This window comes from Bos grunniens, chromosome 17 (assembly GCF_055505025.1).
Source record: "Bos grunniens cultivar Pamir isolate PY7600 chromosome 17, Bosgru_T2T1.0, whole genome shotgun sequence".
Taxonomy (NCBI): domain Eukaryota; kingdom Metazoa; phylum Chordata; class Mammalia; order Artiodactyla; family Bovidae; genus Bos; species Bos grunniens.
The window spans coordinates 6,914,149-6,940,401 of record NC_141181.1 but is presented as its reverse complement, the minus strand read 5'-3'; the positions used below and the strand labels follow the sequence as shown (position 1 = coordinate 6,940,401).

Sequence of the window (26,253 nt, the reverse complement as noted above, 5' to 3'; positions counted from 1 at the left end):
TTGTGCTATGCTTAGTCATGTCAGATTCTTTGCAACCCTATGGACTATAGCCTGTCCATGTGGATTCTCCAGGCAAGAATACTGGATTAGGTTGCCATGCTCTCTTCCAGGGGGTCTTCCCAACCCAGGGATCAAACCCAGGTTTCCCACATTGTGAGCAGATTCTTTACCATCAGAGCACCAGCTGCTAAGTTGCTTCAGTCATGTCTGAGTCTGTGCAACCCCATAGACGGCAGCCCATCAGGCTCCTCTATCCCTGGGATTCTCCAGGCAAGAATACTGGAGTGGGTTGCCATTTCCTTCTCCAATGAATGAAAGTAAAAAGTGAAAGTGAAAGCGCTCAGTCATGTCTGACTCTTTAAGACCTCATGGACTGTAGCCTACCAGGCTCCTCCGTCCATGGGATTTTCCAGGCAAGAGTACTGGAGTGGGTTGCCATTGCCTTCTCCATCAGAGCACCAGGGAAGCCCCAAAATACTGGGGTGGGTAACCTATCCCTTCTTCAGGGGAACTTCCCAACCCAGGAATTGAACTGGAGTCTCAGTTAATCTGCTTGCATTGCAAGTGGATTCTTTACCAGCTGAGCTACCTGGTAAGCCCACTTGAGAACATTTTACCACCCTATTAAAAAGCCCCATATCCATTAGCAGTCACTCCTCATTCCTCTGTCTCACCACAACCCCTGGCAACCACTAAACTATTTGTCAACTCTATGAATTTGCCTATTCTGGAAATGCCATATAAATAGAATCATACAACTGGTTGCCTTTTGTGTCTGGTTCTTTCACTTAACAAAATGCTTTCCAGGTTCATGTATGTGTCCCATATATCAGTTCATTTCATAGCCTGTCTTAGTCACTTCGGGTGCTTTAACAGAATACCATAGACTGAGTGGCTTAAACAGCAGACACTTATTTTTTTCGGCGCTGGAGAATGTGAAGTCCAAGAGCAAGGTACTGGAGGATCTGGGTCTTAGAGAGAACCCTCTGCTTGGCTAGCAGTCACCTTTACTAAAAAGAGGATGCGCTAGTGTCTGTTTCCTTGAAAGGGCATTAATCCCATCATGAGGGCTACATTCTCAAGACCTCATCTAAACCTAATTACCTCCCAAAGGCCCCACCTCCTAAAATCATAACACTGGGGTAAGAGCTTCACACATGACTTTGGGTGGGCAGGAGACAAAGTATTTAGTCCATAACATGACCCAGTAATATTTCATTGTATAGAATACCATTTTGTTTATCATTTCATTAGTTGACAGGCATTTAGGTGGTTTCCACTGCTTGGCTATTATGAGTAATGTTACTATGAACACTTGTATTCAAATTTTGTGTGAATGAATGCTCTCAGTTCTCTTGGGTATACACCTAGGCATGGAATTTCTAGCTCATATAATAACTCTGTTTAACCATTTAAGGAACTGCCAATCTGATTTCTCATTGGCTGTACCATTTTATATACATATAAATATATTATATATATATATATATTTGTTGCTGTACCCGCAATATATTAGGACTCTGATTTCTCTAAATCTTCACCAATGCTTATTATTGTCTGTCTTTTTATTATAACCATCCATCCCAGTGGGTGTGAAGTCATATCTCATTGAGGTTTTGATTTGTGTTTCCCTAATGACTAATGCTGAATGTGTTTTCACATGCTTATGGTCATTTTTTTTCTAGTGCTCTCACACATTAAAACAATTTTTTCCTTGGAGTACAGTTGATCTATAATGTTGTGTCATTTGTTTATCTTCCTTAGAGAAATGTCAATATGAACCCTTTGTCCATTTTTAAGTTGGTTTGTCTTTTTATTGTTAAATGTTAGAGCTCTTTATATATCCTGGATACAAATTCTTTATCAGATATATGATTTACAAATATTTCCTCCTATTTTTGGGTTGTCTTTTTACTTTCTTGATAGTGTCCTTTGAAGTACAAAATTTTTTAATAAAAAGCAATGATAAATTACATTTTTAAAAGGCCTTTGGAGATCTGGATCCAGCATAATGTTTTCCTAACACATAATAAAAGTTTCATAGAATTATATAGCAGGTAGAAAAGTAATTCAAGAGTGTATTATAAGAAGAACAAGAGAAGCTAATCGATAATTAATTAAAAGATATTTTGATGGGTAGGAAATTAAACATCACATAGCTAATATATGAGAATAAAGACTCTAATATATTTAACTTCTTTTTCATATGTGTAAATGCACATAAAGCAGATTGCAATAAGTTATTTTACACACACAGTTCAGTTCAGTCGCTCAGTCGTGTCCAACTCTTTGCAACCCCATGAATTGCAGCATGCCAGGCCTCCCTGTCCTTACACACACACACAAGCCAGAGAAAAATCTGTGGTTAACCCTAAACCTACTAAGTGGAATTGAAGCAGAAACAGAGTTGATTACTCAGGTTAATGGGTTGGTGTTTATAAACGACAAATGACTATATTAAAGAAGTTACTAACTTTATATGCTGAACTATCGCTAACGATATTTTACAATAATTAACAAAAGCTGCTTTTGAAATAAACCTTTCTGGTTAATTTCTCCTCTTTCTTTGGAATCTTTGGTAATAAAAAACTATACTCAATATACATGTGAAACTTTTACAACAGTTAATATAGAGCATTCAAAGGTAACAGCTTATAAATTCTCCTTAAGGCAAGAAAAAAATAGTGGGTGTAAGAAACTATGAAACACTATTGTAGTCACTCTTGCCCAAAGACTTCTCCAATGTACTTTGGGCTATTTATTTCCTTCTTGTAAATACATTTTATTGTTCTTTAAAGAAACATGAAGATGCTGCAAGACACAGAAGGAATGAATAAGGAATTCAGGTGGTCAGGTGAGATTTAAATAACAGGATTGGGTGAAGGGAAAGATGGAAGCAGTCTCTTCAACACGTGCCAATAACACAGGCAAGAAAGACAGCATGAAGTCGGAAACCCAGTCCAGCAGACTAGTCAAAAAGAGTCTGGAACTTAAGCAGACTTTAAATATTGGGTTGGTCAAAAAGTTCATTCGAGTTTGTTACAGTTTACAGAAAAACCCAAACAAACTTTTTGGGCACCTCAATAATAGATACAGGGACAAATAGCTCATGGCATCTTGACTCCTGGTAACTCTTATATGCTTTCAGTTAAGAAAGAATTACATTCTCAAACCTGGCTTGAGTCTGCAATGAAGGTCAGTGGAGTACTTGGCTGAAAGGAAGAGAATAGAAGTTTTTGACATAGACTAACCCTGACAAGACTGAGGTCTTGCGTACCTGGAGAGTTTCTAAAAAATCTGGACCCATGTATATTCTCCAGAGCGTTCTCTAACTATGCTGGAGAATGTGGGAGGAGTTGAAGTGAGCATTTTACCAGCATTTGTGGAAAATCAGTGTTACCAAGTGGCACTTGGTGAACAGAATGTTTTAGCAGTTAATAATAAAACCCATTCACACTGTGACTAATACTGAAACAATTGGGAAATTTATTATATCATATAACAAGGAAGTTCATAGGGAGGGCAAGGTTGATAGATGCTGTTGCACAACAAGGTCATGAAGGATCCAAGGCTCCTCCAATCTTTACTTTCTCATCCTTCAGACAGAGCTTCATCCTTCAGAGAACAGCTTCCTCCTTGGGCAAGAGACAGATGACAGCAAAAAACCTTGGCATCACAATCCAAACACGCCAGTATCCAGAGAAAGAAGACCACTCTTAGGGATGAGGAAGTGCTTCTAAGAACCCTGGCACAAGCGGTCACACTCCTAATTTGGAACCAACTGCTGAAAAGAAAATAGAATTATAATTAGTTTAGACTGGTCATCTGAGGTGTATTAAGTGTCAGTCAACTATTTACACTAAGATTTTGCTTTTGTTGAGACTTCCTCAGTTTCCCCTTAAATTGTAAGTTATAATGTCATAATTATCGACTGATATCACAACGGAGATACTGCATAATCTTTTTGCTCATCTGTTTTGGTAAAGAGCTTTTTTCCTTCTCCCATGCCATGAACCAGAACTGAGGTACTACTGTCCTTCTGTGATGACCTAGAAGGAAACAGATACCTGAATACTTAGCTTGTAAATCAAACTTATAAAGTGATGAAAATGTCTGGGAGAGAAATAAATTCACACTACCCATGCCATGCACATGTGAACCAGTTTAATCACAGGTTAAGTCAGTATGATTAAGGTTTAGAATTAATGGGATAAGTACTTACTGTTGAACTCAAGGGAGTGGGGGTTGTGAGAGGAGACTGTGTGACCTGTCTTGATTCCAGAAAGACAGACAGTTCAATTATGCGATGACATTTATCTAGCATCACAATGAAGACTACAGGTTGAGGGGTGACGAGTAGCAATTGCAGGTTATGGGTTACAGTGTGCCTGTCCATCAGCAGGCCTGGGTTAACTGTGCCACGGACACAACAGGGGAGGGCCTATACCTTTCATTCTTAAAAGAAGTAAACAAGTTCAGGTCCTGCCAAAGATCACTATTTCCAGGCACCTAAACTCACTAGCAGATTTGTGTCTCCATTCCTGACAGGTCAGACAAAGGTACTGACAGAGCTTGAACTATTAATTAGAGCAAAAATGCCTGAAAGCACCCAAAAGAGTTTTTATTTGGGGAGGTTACTTTTTACATGTGTTAAACGGGAGAATCTTTGAAATTCTAAAGTGAAAAAAAAAATACAATGAAATATATGGACCTTGTCCATCAACAGAGGAAGGGATAAAGATGTGCTACATATATGTACAATGGAATATTACTCAGCCATAAAAAAAGAACAAAATAATGTCATTTGCAGTAATATGGATGGACCCAAAGATTGTCATACTGAGTGACATTAGACAGAGAAAGACAAATGATACATTATATTGCTTATATGTGGAATATAAGATGATGGTACAAATGAGAACTTATTTATAAAACAGAAATAGTCACATATGTAGAATACAAACTTATAGTTACCAAGGGGGAGATGTGGGAAGGCATAAATTGGGATTGACATATATATATATATATTGACATATATACTCTACTATTTATAAAATAGATGACTAATAAGAACTTACTGTATGGCACAAGGAACTCTATTCAGTACTCTCTAGTGAGCTGTATGGGAAAATAATCTAAAATAGAGTGAGTATGTGTACATATGTAACTGATTCACTCTGCTGTACAGCAAAACTAATCAACTACACGCCAATAAAACTGAATTAAGAATATATAAAGCCTCATTTTTCCCTTGGTAACTCTAATTGATTTCACTAGATACTTACAGCAGTGGTATTCAAACTTTTCTGATCATAATGCACAGTAAGAAATACATTTGATACGGTGACCCAACACCCACACATCACTTAATATTTTCTAAAACTGAAACAAAAACTCATAAAACAATAGTTAAACTTTCTAAGTCCATGCTAGTCCTACTCCATTTCATTTAAAAGCAAGTGCTGATTGACACTCACTAAATTGATTCCATGACCTACTAAAGGATCTGACTGGCAGTTTGACAAGCATTGATCTAAGGTCAGTGGATAAGGAACCCCTGAGTCCCTTAACACAAATCACACCTCTGCTCCTCCATAACAGACAATGGTGGGAAGGAGATCACGGTGGGCAATGGTGAGAAGTGGCCGGCAGGGTGACTGAGTCCCCAGTTTCATTCTCCCTCTTAGCCTCTGGCTTAAGGAAGACAAAGCTCTTCTCTTAACTTTATGTGGCCTAGTTAATTTAAATAAGATTTTACCAGAGGCTGAGGGATGACAAGAGGAAAGTGAACAAGAATGAAATGAGCCTGGAAGATCTTTTGTTAAGATAAGACCCATTCATCTACAGCTTTGGTGGCTAGGCCTGGCTGCCTCCCAGTTGCAGAGGATATCCTCTTTTTCCCTTCCAGAAGGACCCTGAAATGAATTCTCAAGAAAACAACAGAGTAACTCCCAGCCAAATACCTGAAGTTCCCCCTCCTGGCCCTCTAGGCTATGGTTTCCTATTTCTCACCTCTTCTCTGACACTGAGTGCAGTAAAGACCCGCTCCTCAGGGGGGACCCGCACCCCTAATGTCAGCAGGATGACCTTGCCCTGTGACTTTATCCTTCTGAGTCAATAACGCAAAAGCTTAACATCCTTGGAAGAGATGTACATAAAGAAGTCTTTTGCGAGTTCTCGAAGGACTGATTAAAATAAATACATTAAAATTTCCAGAAAGCAGGCACATTTACTCTGGCCCTTCTGAAAGAATACTGTGATAAACTCAGGTGGGATAGACACATCATTAGAGCAGCAAACACATCATGCTTCCCAATTTTAACTTTTTTTTTTTCCTTCCTGAGAATACAGTCTTGTGAAGTCCAACTCACTGTACCTTAAAGGACAAGTTTCTTGTTCTCTCTGAATCCCAGTTTATTCATCCATAAGATGGGACTAAATAATACTCACGTTTGTCAAAAAGGATTACGTGAGCTAACTAGATGACATGTATGATTCCTTTAGCTAATCATCAGTACATGGCAGCTGCTGCTTATCTTAGGCTGGTTGGCTATAGACTAAGAAAGCAAACACTGTAAACTTCCTGTTTAACAAAAGAAATCTTAGGTTGCCTGATACTTCCTGGTCTGATGTTTCCTTTGGGAAGCTTTCAATTTGCCTGTTATCTAGAAGGATCGTGGTAGTGTTCAGTTGCTTCAGTTGTGTCCGACTCTTTGCGACCCCGTGGACTACAGCCCGCCAGGCTCCTCCGTCCATGGGATTCTTCAGGCAAGAATACTGGAGTGGGTTGCCTGCCTACCTCCACGGGATATTCCTGATGGGATCGAGCCCACGTCTCCTGTGTCTCGGGCATTGGCAGGTGGGTTCTTTACCACTGAGCCCCCTGGGAAGCCCCATCTAGAAGGATACCACTATCTATATTCTGGTCTGCTCTCTCCTGCTATAATAGAAGTCTAATTGTAAGTGCAGTGGGTGTAAAAGAAAACAAAAGGGTAAACACAGGATTTCATATGTTTCTTTCTAGGAATAGAAAGAAAAATGCCCAGTTTAGGGCGCCTAGGGGCTGAGACCACTGCAAGAGGCCTGTGCCTCCACTCCCCCTCCAGCCTACCAAATTTGTATGCCAGATGGATTTCCTAGAGTTCTGATTGTGTCACTTCATTGCTCAATAAATGACCTTAGCTCCCCACAACCTACCAAAGAAACTTGGAGCCATATTATTTTGGTATTGAGTATAACTATATGAAGGAAAAGAGCCCAACTTGCTTTTGTTTTGTGAAATTAAATTCATGTTTTATTTTATGCGCGACAGGAAAAATTTAAGCATAAAACACTGTCTTTGCCCTTTGGCCTCCTCCCTCCCCTCTACTGTGCATTGTGTCTGCATCATGCATCAACCACGGCCTCCCAGGAGCAGAAATACCTGCTCAACCATAAAGAGCAACATTCTCCTGGCATCAACAATGTGACTCCTCAAATAAGAGCATTCATCCCTTCTCGATCTTGTAAGGGGTCACAATGACCGACCACTTTGTACCTGCAGAGCTGGATTGTGTAAACTGCCAATAATACATCATTAAATGTACAGCCTTCTGTCCAAAATAACCTGCATCACTGGGTTTGCACCTCTAATGAGTAGCACATTTCTCAGAGCTTTCTGAGAGGTTGTTCACGGGCGATAGTCCTCAAACTGGCTCGAATACAATTTTCCATTTCTTTCTTAAATCAACTAATAATTCACAATGTTTTTTAAACAATAAAATGTTTATTTTTGTTGTTGGAGTCAGTTTGCTTTTTTATATTTAAAAAGTTTTATTTCTTAAACAATGGTAGGAAAAGTGCTTTGTTTTTATCATTATCCTTGTGGTGAACTATATACAAAAAAATAATTTACCATTAGTTACATTTAGTGTATTCACAGTTTGTGCAACCATCACCACTATCTAGTTCCTGAATATCGTCATCATCCCGAAGAGAAATTCTGTACCCATTAAACAATTACTTCTTGTTTCTCCCTCCCCCCATTCCCAATCTTAGGGAATCCGTAATCTGTTTTATGTTTTTAGGACTTTGCCAACTCTGGTTATTTCAATAAATGAATCATAAAATATTTGGCATTTTGTGTCTGGATTCTTTCATTCAGCATAATATTTACAAAATTCCTCTATGTTGTAGCATGCACCATTCTTTTTTTTTTTACCATATGGATATACCTTAGATTATGGTATATCCATATGGTAAAATGGATATGGATATACTATTATATCCATATATACCATATGGATATACTAGTCTAATGACTATTAGTCATCTCTAATGACTATTGACGTCATTTAGTTTTGCATGTTCTTGTTGGTCGTTTGTATGTCTTCTTTGGAGAACTGTCTTCACAGATCCTTTGCCCATTTTTAATTGGGTTATCAGTCTTTCATTATTGAGTTGATAGAGTTTTCTATATATTCCAGATACAATACTCTTAGCAAATATGTGATTTGTAAATGTTTTCTCTTGTCTTGTGGATCATCTTTTCACTTTATTAACAGTTTCATTTGAAGCAGAAAAAAATTTAATTTTGATGAGGTCCAACTTATCTATTTTTCTTTTTTGCTCGTGCTTTTAGTGTCGTATCTAAGAATCAATCGTCAAACTTGAAGTCAAGAAGATTTACCTCTATTTTTTCTAATGCTTAATAAATTTAGCTATTAAATTTAGGTCTTTGATCCATTTTGAGTTAATTTTTGTACACAGTGTGAGATAAGGATCCAACTTCATTCTTTCACATATGGCTATTCAGTTGTCCCAGCATCATTTGCTGAAAAGACTATTCTTTTCCCATTGAATGGTCTTGGTACTCATTTTAAAAATAGGCTGACCATAAACACATGGGTTTATTTCAATTTAATTTACCCCTAAGTATTTTATTCTTTTTGATGTTATTATAAATAGAATTGTATCTTAATTTCATTTTCTGACAATTCATTGTTAATGTATAAAAATACATTTGAATTTTGTATATCAATCCTTCATCCTGCAATTTTATTGTACTAGTTTATAGTCTATATTTTTGGTTTTTTGGGGGGGTGCTTTTCTTTTTTTTTTTGATTCTTTACATACAAGATCATGTCATCTGTGCATATGGTTTTACTTCTTCCTTTCCAATCTGAATTCCTTTCTTTTTATTGCTTAATTCCTCTGTTAGAACCTCTAGCATAATGTTGACTAGAAGTAGCAAGAGTGGATATCCTTGTTTTATTTCTGATCTTAGAGGAAAATCATAGTCTTTCACCATTAAGTGTATTGTTGGCTGTAGGCTTTTCATAGGTGCTTTTTAATAGGTTGAGGAAGTTTCTTTTTATTTACTAGTTTGCTAAGTGTTTCTATCACGAAAGAATGTTGGCTTTTGTTAATGCTTTTTCTGCTTCTACTGAGATGATCATGTGGTTTTTGCTTTTTTAAAAAACAAGTATAGATGATCCACTCCAGGATGCTTGCCTGGAAAATCCCATGGACAGAGAAGTCTCGTAGGCTATGGTCCATGGGATTGCAAAGAGTCAGACAAGACTGATGTTACTTAGCATGCATGCACACAAAGTTGATTTACAATGTTAGTTTCAGGTGTACAGCAAAGTGATTCAGTTATAAACATATATGTAGATATCTACATTCTTTTAAAAATGCTTTTCTATTATAGTTTTTTTCTACAGGATATTGAATATATTGTACTTCCTTGTGCTATACAGTAAATGCTTGTATATTATATATCATATATATCGTAGTGTACATGCTAACCCCCTACTCCCAATTTATCCCTCTCCCCTCCTTCAAGAAACTCAATCGTGAATATTCATTGGAAGGACTGATGATGAAGCTGAGGCTCCAATACTTTGGCCACCTGATGCGAAGAGCCGATTCATCAGAGAAGACCCTGATGCTGGGAAAGATTAAGGGCAGGAGGAGAAGGGGACGACAGAGGATGAGAGGGTTGGATGCCGTCACCAACTCCAGGAGATGGTGAAGGACAGGGAAGCCTGGTATGCTGCAGTCCATGGGGTCTCAGAGTTGGACATGACTGAGCGACTGAACAACAACCTCTTTCCCTTTGGTAACCATGTTTGTTTTCTACGCCTGTGAGTCTGCTTCTATTTCGTAAATAAGTTCATTTTTACTATTTTTTATTCCGCAGGTATGTGATATCATGTTTGTCATTCTCTGTCTTATTGGCTTAGTACAGTAATCTCTAGGTACATCCATGTTGCTGTAAGTGGTATTTCATTCTTTTCTATGGCTCAGTGATATGCCATTGAATATATGTACCACGTTCTTTATCGACTCATCTGTTAATGGACACTTAGGTTGCTTCCGTCTCTTGGCTATTTTAAGTAGTGCTACTATGAACACTGCGAGTTTTTTCTCCCAGTGCATAGGTTGTTTTTTTTTGTTTTGATTTTTCCTTTTAATTTTATTGATATGGTATATTACATTTATTGATTTTGAGAATTAAGCCAATCTCACATTCCTGAAATATATCCCATTTGGTCATGGTATATAATTCTTTTTATATGTTATTGGATTCAATTCTAGTATTTTGTTGAGGATTTCATTCATAAGAGATACTGGGTTTTAGTTTTCTTTTTGTAATAGCTTGTTTAGTTTTAGAATAGCTCTGTCAAGTCTTTTAAATCATGGTAATACTGGACACGATAGTATCGAATGAGCCCTATAGAGTGAGCCTGCAAGTGCTCCCTCAACTTCTATGTTTTGCAAGTGTTTGTGATGAACTGGTACTAATTCTTCTTTAAATGTTTGGTAGAATTCATCAGTGAAGCCACCTGGGGTATGGCTTTTCTTTGTGGGTATAAACAGAGGGAAAGGGGGCAGGGCACAACCTTTAAAAGAATGACATAGTCATGCTGCTGCTGCTAAGTCGCTTCAGTCGTGTCCAACTTTGTGTGACCCCCATAGACGGCAGCCCACCAGGCTCCCCCGTCCCTGGGATTCTCCAGGCAAGAACACTGGAGTGGATTGACATTTCCTTCTCCAATGCGTGAAGGTGAAAAGTGAAAGGGAAGTCGCTCAGTCGTGTCTGACTCTTTGTGACCCCATGGACTGCAGCCCACCAGGCTCCTCCGTCCGTGGGATTTTCCAGCAAGAGTACTGGAGTGGGGTGCCATCATAGGATATGACAAAAACTGGTCAGAACCATCTAGGTCCAAGATGACAGAAGATTCCACTTCTAGTGAAACTTGAGCCTCATTATACACTCATTGCATTATACTCATTTACATTAGCATCTAAATGACACAGCCACCAGCGCCACGACAGTTCTGAAGCTAACCATAAAACGTCAAAAAGTGGGTGGTGGCCCCTGAGATAGAATCACTCTCCCACTCATTAGCCCATGAAATTACTCAGCCCATAAAAATTAACCACACCAAGACAGGGCCTCTCGCCTTCTGAGATGGCCCATATTCTGTGGGTGTGTTTCTCTCTAAATAAATCCACTTTGTCTCTCGTTGAATTCTGAGATAAGACATCAAGAAACTGAGCTTCATTAAGTCCTGAGAACAAGTGTGTGATCTCAATTAAAAGATTGTGGGTTCAAGTCTCAGTCTGAATTGCAGTTTCAGGTACTTTTTATTACCAATTCAATATGCTTATTATATGTCTCTTAAGATTACCTATTTCTTCTTGAGTTAGTTTTGGTAGTGTCTTTATAATAATCTCTGCATTTCTCCTGTTATCTAATTTATTTATTGGCATATAGTTGTTCATAGTATTCATTTATAATCCTTTTTATTTCTGTAAGTCCAGCAAGAATATCCCCTATTTCATTTCTGATTCTAGTAATTTGAGTCTTTAAAAATTTTTTTCTTGGCCAGTCTAGCTAAAGATTTGCCAGTTTTGTTGATCTAGTCAAAGAACAACCTTTTGTTTCCATTTATTTTTTCTATTGTTTTTCTATTCTCTACTTCATTAATTTCCTCTCTAAGCTTCATTATTTTCTTCCTTGTTAGCCTAAGATTTAATTTGCTCCTGCTTTTCCAGTGTTTTAAGATAGAAGGTTAAGTTATAGATTAAAGAGCTTTCTTTTAATTCAGGCATTTTAGGCTATAAATTACATTCTAAGTGCTGCTTTAGCTATATCCCATAAGTTTTGGTATGCTGCTTCATTTTCATTCATCTCAAAGTATTTTCTAATTTCACTTTGGCTTTCTTCTTTGACCCTTTGGGTACTTAGGAGTCTGTTTTTTAATTTACTTATGAATTTCCCCAGATTCTTTTTGTTACTTATTTCTAATTTCATTCTTTTGTGAAACAAAATTCACATTTTATGGCAAGACAAAAAAAATTTAAATAAAATTTTCTTTTCCTTTTTTCTCCTCTTTCCCCCTACTGTACATTGTGTATCCGTATTTGAATCAACCAACCCTTCCCCACTGGCAGAAATTCCCACTCAAACACTAAGAGCAACATTCTCTTAAGACAACTCCTTAAAGATAACATTCTTTCTTGATATGGGGCCACACTCAGATCTGGATTATGTAAAATGTCAGTAATACATCTTTTGATGTATAGCCCTCTGTCTCAGAACAATTCCTCTATAACTGTGTATTGACTTCTGATGGGCAGAACAGTCCTCAGAGCTTTCTGAGATACTCTTTCTAGGTTATGATCCTCAAATCATGCTCAAATAAAAATTTCCATTTCTTTTCTTAGACTGATTTTTCTCGACACTTTGTTTGAGAACATATTTTGTATTATTTCTATCCTCTTAAATGTATTGAAGTTTACCTTATGGCTCAGCATATGGTCTATCCTGGAGAATCTTCCATGTGTATTTGAGAGGACTGAATTCTGCTGCTGTTGGGTGGAGTGCTCTCTCTGTATCTATTAGGCCTAACTGGCTTATAGCATTGTTCAAGTCATCAATTTCTTTATTGGTCTTCTATCTAATTGTTCATTTTTGAAAATGGAGAAGTCTCCAATTATTATCGTAGAACTACTTTTCCCTTCATTTGTCAGTTTTTGCTTTATGTATTTTTGATGATCTGTTGCTGGATGCATGTATGTTTATAACTGTCATGGCTTCCTGATAGACTGACTCTTTTATCATTATGAAATATCCCTCTTCATCTCCAATAACATTTTAATAGACTTTGTCTATTTTGTCACATTAGTCATTTTAGTTTCTTTTGATGTTTGCATTACATATCCTTTTCTTTTCCTTTACTTTCTATTTATTTGTATTTTTGAATATAAAGTGTCTAGTTTTATAATAGCTTCTTCTGTAGACAATATATAGTTGAATCCCTTTTAAAAGTCCAGTTTGACAGTGTCTGCGTTTTGATTGGATCGGTTCATCCACTCACATGTCAGGTTACTGGACTGCATTTACATTTGTCATTTTTGTTTCCTATATGTCTCATGTGTTTTTTGTTCCTCTATTTTTTTAGTGCAAAAACACACAAAATGGACTGTATATGTTTCAAGTGGGGTAATCTTAGTTGTTCCCAGCTAGTATATGCTGGTTTTTTAACCCAATGTTCAATACAGTATTATTGATACTAGATGATGAATACAGTAGTCTGGCCCAGTGGTTCTTAAAATGCGGAGCAAGATCAGGATATGTAATTCCCAGCATCACGTGGGAATTTGTTAGAGGGAAAAAGTTAATCTCTGTTATCAAACTTGGTTTTGAATCCCAGCTCTACATTTATAGCTGTGTGATTTGGGGGAACTCACTAAAGCATGTAGCCTTTTTTTCCTCATTAATAATCCTGTCTTACACTGTGGTCATGAAAGCTGTAAGAGACTAAGTGAGATAAGGACTGCTCCTGATTTTCTTTCTCACTGCAACAAAATAACAAAAGCTTCTACCTGTTTTCTCTGTATTTTCAGTGTAACTACCAGCAGTTTAAATTACTTAAACCAATTCTCATTTTAGCAATTATTGAGAGGGACAAATGCAGAAACAGGAAGAGGAATAGAAAACATCAAGTTGTGTGGTAGGTTAGCAGAGAAAAAGAGAAATTCAGTCTGAACTCATCTCTCAAGTTGCCCAGAAAAATTAGGTGGCAGTTTAAATATCATTCTGGATGCTGATATATGCTCAAGGTCTGAAATTATAGCAATTAAAAAAACTCACTATTTCTCTGCATTTTTAATTTTACTGAGAGCACAGCAATAATTCTGTAAGGTAGACTAGGCAGGCATTATTATCTCCATTTTGCAGGGACCTAAATCTCAGAAGGATTAAGTGACTTTTGGTGGGAAAGCTGGGACTGAAGCCAAGTCGGTTAATTGCAAATTACACTTATCACAGTACTTGAGAAGCTCTCAAAATAAAGGTCATATGGAAAGGATAAAGGTCATGCTATGTATCTCAACAATACTATTGAATGAATAAATATCTGATTTACAAGTAAAAATCTTGTTACGATGAACATCATCGTAGAGATCCTAGTTAAATGAATATCCATGTATTTGCAATACAGGAGTTGAGGGTAAGAAGTGTGTATGTGGATATTTGCTCTGATTAAAAGTTTGAACAAGAGGCATAATGTTTCTGCAGTCTTCATAATTTGCATTGACTATACACAGACTTTATGGCAGTACATATATTGTTCACTACACTATTTGAAGGTGTCACTGAGTAGAATCCATGTACAGATGAGGCCATGTGTAAGTTTATCAGACCACATTGCTCAATCTCCTTAGCATGCTAGACCATAAGACTCTTGAGGGCAGAGCCCTGTTTTTGAATGAATCATCATTCAAAATGAATAAATTTTGAATATCACTAATAAATGAATCAATACATGAGTCTGTGAGTGAATGTATTTCCTTTAAAATCATTCTTTGTTTACTCTTGTCAAAAGCACCTTTCTCTGACTCTTTAGAGGTTAGAAACAGACCTATTCTCTCCTGCTGGCTGAAAATATTTCCACCTAATCACCTCATACTTGTCAGAATGGCCATCATTAAAAAATCAACAAATAACAAATGCTGGAGTGGGTGTGGAAAAGAGAACCCTCCTGCACTGTCGGTAGGAATATAAGTTGATGCAGCCACTATGCAGAACAGTATGGAGATTCCTCAAAAAATTAAAATATAATTACCATGTGATCCAGCAATCCCACTCCTGGGCATATACCAGGACAAAACTCTAATTCAGAAAGATACATGCAACCCTTGTCCAAAGCAGCGCTATTCACAATAGCCAAGGCACAGAAACAACCTAGATGCCCGTTGACAGCATAATGGATAAAGAAGATGTGGTACATACATATAACAGAGTATGCATCATGAAAAGAATGAAATAATGCCAACTGCAGAAATAGAGATGGACCTAGAGATTATCATACTAAGCAAAGTAAGGCAGAAAGAGAAAGACAAATACCATGTGGTATCACTTATATGTGGGGACTAAAGTATGACACAAACGAACCTATGTATGACACAGAAAGAGACTCACAGACAGGGCACAAAGTTGTGGTTGCCAAGGGGGAGGGGCGTGGGGGTGATGGACTGAGAGCACAGGATTAGTAAATGCTAACTATTACATGCAGAATTGGATAAACAACAAGGTCCTACTATATATACTGTTTATCAATAAACCATAATGGAAAATAATATGGAAAAAGAATACATAGACATATGTATAACTCAACCACTTTGTGTACAGCAGAAATCAACACAACATTGCAAATCAATACACCTCAATAAAATAAATTTAAAACAAACACCCAAAAACACTAACAAAATATTTCCACCTAAGCCCAGACTAAATTTCTTCCAGAGCCTCTTTTCCCTCTACCACTGGTTTATCCCCTAAGTGACAGTTCAAAATGACTCTCAGTCATTCGGACCCTGTGTTGGGACCCTGAACTGCTCACCTAAATTTGCTTACCACCACTTTCATTATCTTACTCAGTTCTTATGAACCAAGTTTCTGATCAAAATCAGCCCTTTCAAGGCTCTTTCTGGTGCTCCCTGTTCCCAAGCGTTTTATTTCTTCAACACCTTTCATGCATTCATTATAGTGCTGCATATTTAAATAGAGTTATTAGTTAATTAGTCAGTTAAGCAAAAAAAAAATAGTATTCTTATTTATGTTTGTAAATGTATTGCTAATAAATGCTGTTGGAAATAATTTCCCTTTCAGGGTGAAAGAATGAGGGAAATGGGAAAAAAGAATGTTTTTTGAAAATCTACTTTGTGTCAGTTACTTTCCATGCATTTAATTTTCAAAAATAAATTCAAGTAAGGCAGACAGAGACTAATTGTTCCTAAATATCCATCCTTCTCTTCTTTGAAAAATAACAGGATTTTTGGTAGGCACATGACTATACAGATAAGGCCTCCATTTCCCAGCCTCTCTTACAGGTAAGCACATCACAGTGATATGCAGAGCAGATACACAGAACTTGCAGATGGGGGAAATTCCCAGGTGACCCAGTGGTTAGGACTCTGCGCTCTCACTGCTGAGGGTCTGCATGGAACTAAGATCCTGCAAGCGGCACAGCGTGGCCAAAAAATAAAAAAGGACTTGTAGATGGTATTCTGCAAGGAAAGAAATATGCCTTCCTGTTTGCTTTTTCCTCTCCCTGCTGAACTACATGTTAACTTTCACCTTGGGCCATGTGGATGAAAGCACCACATTATGGATGGCGGAATAATAAGATTAAGAAGGGAATGGCTACCCACTGCGGTGTTCTTGCTGGGACACTTCTACGGACAGAGGAGCTTGGTGGGCTACAGTCCTCGGAGTCGCAAAGAATCAGATGTGGCTGAGTGACTAACACTAAAACCACAGAGCCTGTGCATCGGCCCTGGACTGTATACAATGGGACTGCCGCATGAGCAACAAATAACTTCTACATTGCTTATGCCTATCAGCGAAGTCTCATTATAGTTTCTGAGTCAAGTTTTCGCTTAACACCTTGTACAACCTATGTGAGTGGCACTCCCTGGAGTTGTGCGACTTGGCAGTTTTGAACTCACCTTCCGACTAACAGAGTAAGGTGAAGACAAGCTCAGAAAGATTAAAAACTTCTCTGAAGTCAAACTTTTAAGTGATAAAGTGAGACTGAACTCAGATATACATGAGGCCAAGTTGTGACAACACTAGATTCTACCTTAGATTGTCACTTTGTGAAATGTTATCCAGAAGAAAAGTTCCACTGCTTATAGTAGATATACTGTTATATCTACTACTGTGGGCAAGAATCCCTTAGAAGAAAATGGAGTAGCCCTCATAGTCAACAAAAGAGTCTGAAATGCAGTACTTGGGTGCAATCTCAAAAACGACAGAATGTTCTTCATTTGTTTCCAAGGCAAACCATTCAATATCAGAGTAATCCAAGTCTATGCCCCAACCAGTAATGCTGAAGTAATTGAAGTTGAATGGTTTCAATAAGACCTATAAGACCTTCTAGAACTAACACCAAAAAGAGATGTCCTTTTCATCATAGGGGACTAGAATGCAAAAGTAGGAAGTCAAGAGATACCTGGAGTAACAGGCAAATTTGGCCTTGGAGTACAGAATGAAGCAGGGTAAAGGCTAACTCTCTTGGCAAAGAGTTTTGCCAAGAGAACGCATGGTCATAGCAAACACCCTCTTCCAACAACACAAGAGAAGACTCTACACATGGACATCATCACCATGGACATGGTCAACACTGAAATCAGATGATTATATTCTTTTCAGTCGAAGCTAAAGAAGCTCTATACAGTCAGCAAAAACAAGACCTGGAGCTGACTGTGGCTCAGATCATGAACTTCTTATTGCAAAATTCAGACTTAAACTGAAGAAAGCAGAGAACACCATTAGGCCATTCAGGTATGACCTAAATCAAATCCCTTATGATTATACAGTGGAAGTGAGAAATAGATTCAAGGGATTAGATCTGATACAGTGCCTGATGAACTATGGACAGAGATTCATAACTGTACAGGAGGCAATGATCAAAACCATCCCCAAGAAAAAGAAATGCAAAAAGGTAAAATGTCCATCTGAGGAGGCCTTACAAATAGCTGAGAAAAGAAGAGAAGCTAAAGACAAGGGAGAAAGGGAAAAATATACCCATTTGAATGCAGAGTTCCAAAGAGTAGCAAGGAGAGATAAGAAAGCCTTCCTCAGTGATCAATGCAAAGAAATAGAGGAAAACAATAGAATGGGAAAGACTAGAGATCTAGGAGATGGTGAAGGACAGGGAAGCCTGATGTGCTGCAGTCCATGGGGTTGCAGAGTCAGACACGACTAAGTGACTGAACAACAGCAACAAGTTATACTCTTACAGTGTAAGGGAACTGGCTTCAATCCCCACTTAAAACCAGCAATAATGGCCGCACGGGTATCAGAAAAAAAGTGAGTGTGCCAAGGACGTGTGCTGTTTTTGTGACAGCAATGGTAATAAGGAATCCAATTTGATTGTACGGCTGCAGCTCTGTAACGACGCTGCATCACCATGTGCAGACGTAATGTCAGCTTTCCTTCCTAATTCTCTTGCTTCCCTCCCTGGACAAGCTCCTTCTTCCCATCTGTTCCCAAGAAACCACATGGCTGAGTGCGCTCCGAGGAGAGCAACACTTGACCTTTAATAAGGTTAAGGACAGGGAAGGGCTCAGTGAGTGCGCAGCTGAGAAAAAGACAGTAACTCTGACATTCATTTTGGAGAGAGAGAGAAAAGGAGAGTTAACAGGTACTGAGTGTCTACTATGTGCCTGTGCTAGGCTTCCAATGTATACTGTGTCATTTAAACTTTTCAGTAACCACAGGATGCAGGTATTGTTCCCACTTAATCAGTGAGAAAACAGACTCTAATACAAAGTCCGTACCACGTGACAAAGCAATGGTTTGAAACCAGGTCTGGCTTCAAAATCCACGTTCTTCCAGTTATACCCTGAGGCCTTTAAACTTGTTAAAACTGTCTTTTCTTGTTTTCAAATAAGACAACAAGGAGTGACTCCTTTCCTTGTTTTCTTGTTTGTCTCCTCTATGTAACTCTGAAGAGCATCTGGTTACCTTAAGAAATTTTCCAGGCCTTAATGTGTTTGACATGACCAATAAAATATTCTGCAGCACTCGGGAATTCAGCTGGTCTTCTGTCACAGGGCAATGAAAGGTGCCAGTTGGCAACAAGATAAGGAGCTTAAGCCAGAATGCAAATTAGCACACTACTTCCTCAAGAGACAACGCTCTACCATGGAAAAACACCCTCACCTGAACAGGGTGTTCAGCCACAGGATTGATTTCATTCTCTTTGCCAACTGATCATAGTTTGTTGACCTGTCCTGTTCTGATCACTGTGCTTTGGGAGAAAATAGAGTGCATTTTCATAATTCCATTTGGAACACCTCTACAATGAGAACACATTACTCCATTTTCACTTTGTAAATAGGAAAAGAAAGAGAAAAGCTAAGTTTCAAAAGAAAATGCGTAGTCTGATATAAAGTAAAAATATTAATCAGGATTCATCGATTGAGTCATTCATCCATTCATTCAAGACTAATATACAAAGAGAGATATTTAGGACAGTCTCTGCCTTCTTCCCAGGAGGGAATGAGGTAGTGAAAGTGTTAGTTGCTCAGCCATGTCCGACTCTTTGCGACAACATGGCTTGCCAGGCTTCTCACTTCATGGAATTCTCCAGGCAAGAATTCTGGAGTGGTTAGAAAGCACCAATTAAAAAAAAAAAATCATTACAGTGAAATGTGATTATCGCTGATTTCCTCTTTTTCTTCCCACATCAATTAATCACCATATTCTTTAGGCTCTCATCTTCAAAGCATAACCAGAATTTTCACTTCATCCTTCTACCCAGGACAACTGTACTCACTTAAGTCCAGAGGATGCCGCCTGCGTTTCAGTCTCCTTGAACAGAGTCCTGCCACCACAGCTCTCCACCCCGTGCACTGCCTCCTCTGTCTCCCTGTGCAGAGCTCCTGTCGTCTCCTCGAACAGCTCCTTGTTTCTACTCCTGCTTGCCACACAGCGCTCTCCACACAGCAGCCAGTGTCACTCTGCTACTCACAGGCCTCCGATGGTTTCTCACCCAAAACACAGGAAAACATCAGGTCCTTACTGGGCCTGTAAGCCCCACCTTATCTGAAGCAGGCAATGAGGTCATTTTCTCAATATGACAGGGGATAGGCTGAGTTGGGGACAGGAACAGCATTGTGAGCGACTGTAATAGTCACACATTGAGAGGAAGGGGAAGGGTTGTTGACAGGGAAAAGGGTTGTCGGGGACCCAAGACTCAACTGAGATCATTGATTTCTCATAGTTCTAGTCTGAAATGTGCAGTTTTCTCTAACCACACCATGAGGGTAGGGTCATTGTAAGGGTACGGAAAAATGCACAGTACTTTCTGTTGCAACCCAAACTCTTCCAACACTTAAAACAACAAACATTTATTATTTCTCACGATTCTACGAGTCAGCTGGGTGGGTCTTCTGTTCTGGGCGAGCTCACTTGGACTACATGGTCTAGGATGGCCTTTTTAAAAAATACCTAATGGTTGGTAGCCAGGTTGTTCTGGAGAGACCTCAGCTGGGCCTTGTTATTTCCCCTTCAAATCATGGCTCCTCTCCAGCAGGCTAGATCAGGCTTCTTCAGGAAGTGAGCTCAGTGTTCTGAAGAGCAGAGAGAGTGAGCCCATGTGTGCAAGCATCTTTTAAGTCACTGCCCAACTTGCTAATGTCCCTTGATGAAAGCAAGTCACACTATCAAGCCCAGAGTTAGTGTGAGAGGGGACAACGCATGGTCATAGATAAAGGCAGGTTGGAAAAATGGGGGCAAATACTACCATGAAGGGTAAATTGCACACTGAAGTAGGTTTAGGGTTTTCTGGGCAGGGTCAGAGAAGGCTAAGGCTTCGAGGAAGTACAGAGTTTTGGTGAAAAAGTATGTTGTTCACATGAAACAACCATGAGCTGTAGCTGAAAAGAAAAGGAAATGAGATAGGGGTGTTTACAGACTGGGAGAAAATGATGTTACAACAATTCTGGAGATGGTCGGGGGAGATGTTCCCACACCAACAAAAAACTCTTGGCCACCAGCTGGTTATCCTAAATTTAACTTGATTCACAATTGGAAAGTAATGCTCAAAATTCTCCAAGCCAGGCTTCAGCAATACATGAACCGTGAACTTCCTGATGTTCAAGCTGGTTTTAGAAAAGGCAGGGGAACCAGAGACCAAACTGCCAACATCCGCTGGATCATCAAAAAAGCAAGAGAGTTCCAGAAAAACATCTATTTCTGCTTTATTGACTATGCCAAAGCCTTTGACTGTGTGGACCACAATAAACTGTGGAAAATTCTTAGAGATGGGAATACCAGACCACCTGACCTGCCTCTTGAGAAACCTATATGCAGGTCAGGAAGCATCAGTTAGAACTGGACATGGAACAACAGACTGGTTCCAAATAGGAAAAGGAGTATGTCAAGGCTGTATATTGTCACCCTGCTTATTTAACTTCTATGCAGAGTACATCATGAGAAATGCTGGACTGGAAGAAACACAAACTGGAATCAAGATTGCTGGGAGAAATATCAATAATCTCAGATATGCACATGACACCACCCTTACGGCAGAAAGTGAAGAGGAACTAAAAAGCCTCTTGATGAAAGTGAAAGAGGAGAGTGAAAAAGTTGGCTTAAAGCTCAACATTCAGAAAACGAAGATCATGGCATCCGGTCCCATCACTTCATGGGAAATAGATGGGGAAACAGTGGAAACAGTGTCAGACTTTATTTTTGGGGGCTCCAAAATCACTGCAGATGGTGACTGTAGCCATGAAATTAAAAGACGCTTACTCCTTGAAGGAAAGTTATGACCAACCTAGATAGCATATTGAAAAGCAGAGACCTTACTTTGCCAACAAAGGTCCATCTAGTCAAGGCTATGGTTTTTCCTGTGGTCATGTATGGATGTGAGAGTTGGACTGTGAAGAAGGCTGAGCGCCGAAGAATTGATGCTTTTGAACTGTGGTGTTGGAGAAGACTCTTGCGAGTCCCTTGGACTGCAAGGAGATCCAACCAGTCCATTCTGAAGGAGATCAGCCCTGGGATTTCTTTGGAAGGAATGATGCTGAAGCTAAAACTCCAGTACTTTGGCCACCTCATGCGAAGAGTTGACTCATTGGAAAAGACTCTGAAGCCGGGAGGGATTGGGGGCAGGAGGAGAAGGGGACGACAGAGGATGAGATGGCTGGATGGCATCACTGACTCGATGGACATGAGTCTGAGTGAACTCCGGGAGTTGGTGATGGACAGGGAGGCCTGGCGTGCTGCGATTCATGGGGTCGCAAAGAGTCGGACACGACTGAGAGACTGACCTGAACAATTGGAGAGGCTAACGGCTCAGTCTTACAAGACTCCCACCACCCTTCAGATGCCAATCACAATTACGTTCACTGGGTTTAAACCTGACATTCAAGATGTCCGAAAGAATAAGGAACAACAAAGTTATATAAATTAAACACATGAAGCACAATGTTATAAAGCAATGTAACCCCAATAAAAAATAGTTTAAAGAAGTGACATAGGGCTTCCCTGGTGCTCCAGAGGTTAAGAATCTGCCTTGCAATGCAAGGGACACCAGTGTGATCTCTGGCATGGGAAGATCCCACATGCCGCAGAGCAACTTATCCTGTGTACCACAACTACCGAGCCCGTGCCTAGGGCCTGTGCTCTGCAACAAGAGAAGCCACCTAAAGAGAAGCCTGCGCACCCTAAGGAAGAAGAGACCCCACTAACCACAACCAGAGAAAGTCCGGGGGCAGCAACAAAGACCCACCACAGCCGAAAAATAAAAGAAATAAATAAATCTTTAAAATAAATGACATAAACTGAAAAAAGCACTTTTTATTTCAGAAATAAAGAACATAGCAATCAAACTTTAATCAAAATCACTGATGGATTTAACAGATTAGTCACAGACGGGAAGAGAGAAAAGCAGCAGTGATACCTTACTGTTGCGGTTCAGCCGCTAAGTCGTGTTCAACTCTTTGCAAACTCGTGGACTCCAGCCCAACAGTCTTCTGTCCTTCACTATCTCCCAGTTTGCTCAAACTCATATCTATTGAGTCGGTGATGCCATCCAACCATCTCATCTTCTGTTGCCTTCTTCTCCTCCTGCCCTCAATCTTTCCCAGCACAAGGGTCTCTTTTCCAATGAGTCGGCTCTTTGCTTCTGGTGGCCAAAGTATTGGAGCTTCAGCACCAGTCCTTACAATGAAAATTCAGGATTTATTTCCTTTAGGATTGACTGATTTGAACTCCTTGCAGTCCAAAGGACTCTCAAGAGTCTTCTCCAGCACCAGAATTCAAAAATATCAATTCTTCAGTGCTCAGCCTTCTTTATGGCCCAATTCTTATATCCATACTAGTTGAGACTTTACTAGGTCTGCTATAGTGACAGCTTTTGTTCCATTTTATTCCATATGAATTTTGAAATTCCTATACAGTTGAGACCTAATAAACTGATTGACACCTCTCATGCTATCTTTTAATGGATATATTTTATTTAAAACTGATGATTGCACCATAAAAGACAACAGTGTTAGAGAAATACAATTTTTAAAAAGCTTTCATTACAAGGCAAAGTTGAGGACTGAAATTTGTACCTCTGACAAATCCCTCAGGTGCTGGTGTCTCCAGAATAAACTAGACGCAGCTGACTTCATTAATGACTCTCCTGTGACTCTTGCACTCTTGGGCAGAAAGAGGAATCAGTCTAGGAAGAAAGCAAGTTCAATTTTTATTCTGACTTGGGGGTTGATAAAATTTTCCATTGGGAAATTTTTAAACCAGCAAAGTGCCACCTATGAAGTAAACTTAGTCAAGGCAACTGTCAAATATAGAATTAATGGTTTATTAGACTCAGTACCATATTTGAAAGGAATCACTGATTTCCACTGATCACTAGTAGTCTTGAATCTGTGATGAGACAAGAAAAATAAGGTCTGTAGAGTTTTTCATAAAGCTAATTTAGAATATGGGTTCTTTATGAATTTTTAGAGGGTTTTCTTTTTATTTGGAGGGTCAAAATATAATTTTCAAGTGAAATGAGGCTGATAGAAAAAGGCAGTTGTTTTTGGTTTTGTTTCATAGATTGGTGAAAATTTTAAATTGTTGTTATGTTGATTCCCCAAATTATTTTGAAAATCTAGATCGATCCTCAAAGTTCAAAAGACTGGGACCATCACCAATGTTGTCTATTATTATTTATTCATCCAACAAATATTATGAGGGCCCACTATGTGCTAAAAAATGGCCACAAATAAGAAAACGACTGCACTGCATGCCCTCCTGCTTACAGTAAGAAAGGGACACGTTTACCAGTAGTTACTAACAAGTTAAGTAGTGTTAGTTCTTCTGGGAACAGATGTGAGGGAAGACTTGTTGTCTGGGGAATTAATCTCTTAGTGAAAGAAGAAATGAACCTGAGCTGCTCGAAAATGAGGCTTCCCTGGTGGCTCAGGGGTAAAGAATCTACCTGCCATGAAGGAGAAGCGGGTCCCTGGGTTGGAAAGATCCCCTGGGGAAGGAAATGGCAACCCACTGCAGCATTCTTGCCATAGAGAGAGCATCCTGGCAGGCTACAGTGCATGGAGTCACAAAGAGCTGGACACGACTAAGTGACTGAGAACGTTCACATGCCTTGAAAATGCACAGGTATTTGATGAGGGAAAAGGAATGGAGGCAAGAGACACCTTACTACAAGGAAATTTAAAAAGTTCTAAATGTCCAGACCTGGGATATCCACTAAAGACTAAGGCGTGAGAATGAAAACAGAGGTAAGTCAAGATAAAAGAGGTTTTGTAGGTTCAGCTAAGGACATTTCTGGCCCTAACAATAAAGAACCCACTTGCCAATGCAGGAGACTTAAGAGATGTGGGTTTGATCCCTGGGTGGGGAAAAGCCCCTGGAGGAGGGCATAGCAACCCATTTCATTATTCTTGCCTGAAGAATCCCATGGACAGAGGAGCCTAGTGGGCTACAATCTACAGGGTCCCAAAGAGTCGGACACGACTGAATCGACTTAACACACCCACAAGGACTTTAAAAAAAATAACTGTGATAAAAACACAATGTAAAAGTTATCATTTTAACCATATTTAAGTGTACAGTTCAGTAGTGTTAGGTATATTCATACTGTTGTGAACTAAGCTGGCTAGGATTGGAGATTTAGGAAGACTGTTTTAGAAAGTAAGGGTCACAGGAGGTAAAGGATGTAGGCTTTCAGAAGGGCTGAAAGGGATTAAAGGACTTGAAGGCTTGTGGGAGTGATGTGACTCCAGCCAGGTTTCTCGCTTGGTAGCAGAGATTTTTGCCAGAGGGGAACTCAGCATACCACTGGCTGAGTACCAAGCCTACATGGGCCAGTTTTTCAGGGACTCATTACACATTTGAAGCCAGTAGACCACATCTAGCCAGGAGGAATTTCCCTGCAACTGAAATAAACTTTTCCCGAAAAATCAAAGTATCTGGAAACAGTGCAACCATAGTCCCTCAGGAAAACAATGAGAAGTCACTCCACTGAAACAGAAACAAACAACTCCCCTCCCCCCCCAAAAATAACCCATCGCCCCCAAAACACCTTTTTATCAATGTATTAGAAATTTACAGAAAAGTACACTAGTTAGTGTACAGCTTGATGGATGCTCACAAGGCGAACGTATTCCACTAACCAACCAGCAGCTTTCAACAACAAGCAAAACATAACCAGTATCTTCAATGTTACACTTATTTAATCTTAATCCTACGAGGTAGATCACACTATCGCCTCCATCTCAAATACAAGGAAGTACAGACAAGCCACAAGGCTAAATATTATTACTGAAACTAGCATAAGAACGTAGGACCTGCTGTCTAATCCCGAATCCCACAGGCTTGGGGTTTAAGAAGAAACAGGCTTGAAAGTGACACGGTGACTTTAGCTTTGAACGACGCTGAGTGGGCGTCCGCTTCCAAGGAAACCTACTTCCGGACTTCAGAGCCTCGGGAACCATCATTACCAGGACCCGCACCTCAGATTACCAGCGCCGGCACTTCCGGAGCTCAGCCTCTCAACTAACGGCCGCGGCATTCTGCACAGCCTCCACACACATGAGGGCGCTGTCGCAGGCACAGTCGGACGCTTGCCTCTCTCTGTTGTCGCGATATTCTTGAGGCCGGAAGAGCGTAATGTCGAAGGTCACGTAGACAGCGCGTCCCGCCCCGCACGCCTAAGTTCTCGCGCGAAT

The 26,253-nt window shown here is 39.5% G+C and overlaps 1 long non-coding RNA gene across 1 annotated transcript; it reads right to left on the bottom strand.

The window, feature by feature from the left end:
- Positions 1–3,463: 3,463 nt before the first annotated feature.
- Positions 3,464–26,214, bottom strand: LOC147354984 (uncharacterized). Its single transcript, XR_015144120.1, has 2 exons — positions 25,992–26,214; positions 3,464–3,784 (listed from the first exon to the last, which is right to left on the bottom strand). It is a non-coding gene; the product is annotated as an uncharacterized LOC147354984 (long non-coding RNA).
- Positions 26,215–26,253: the final 39 nt, after the last annotated feature.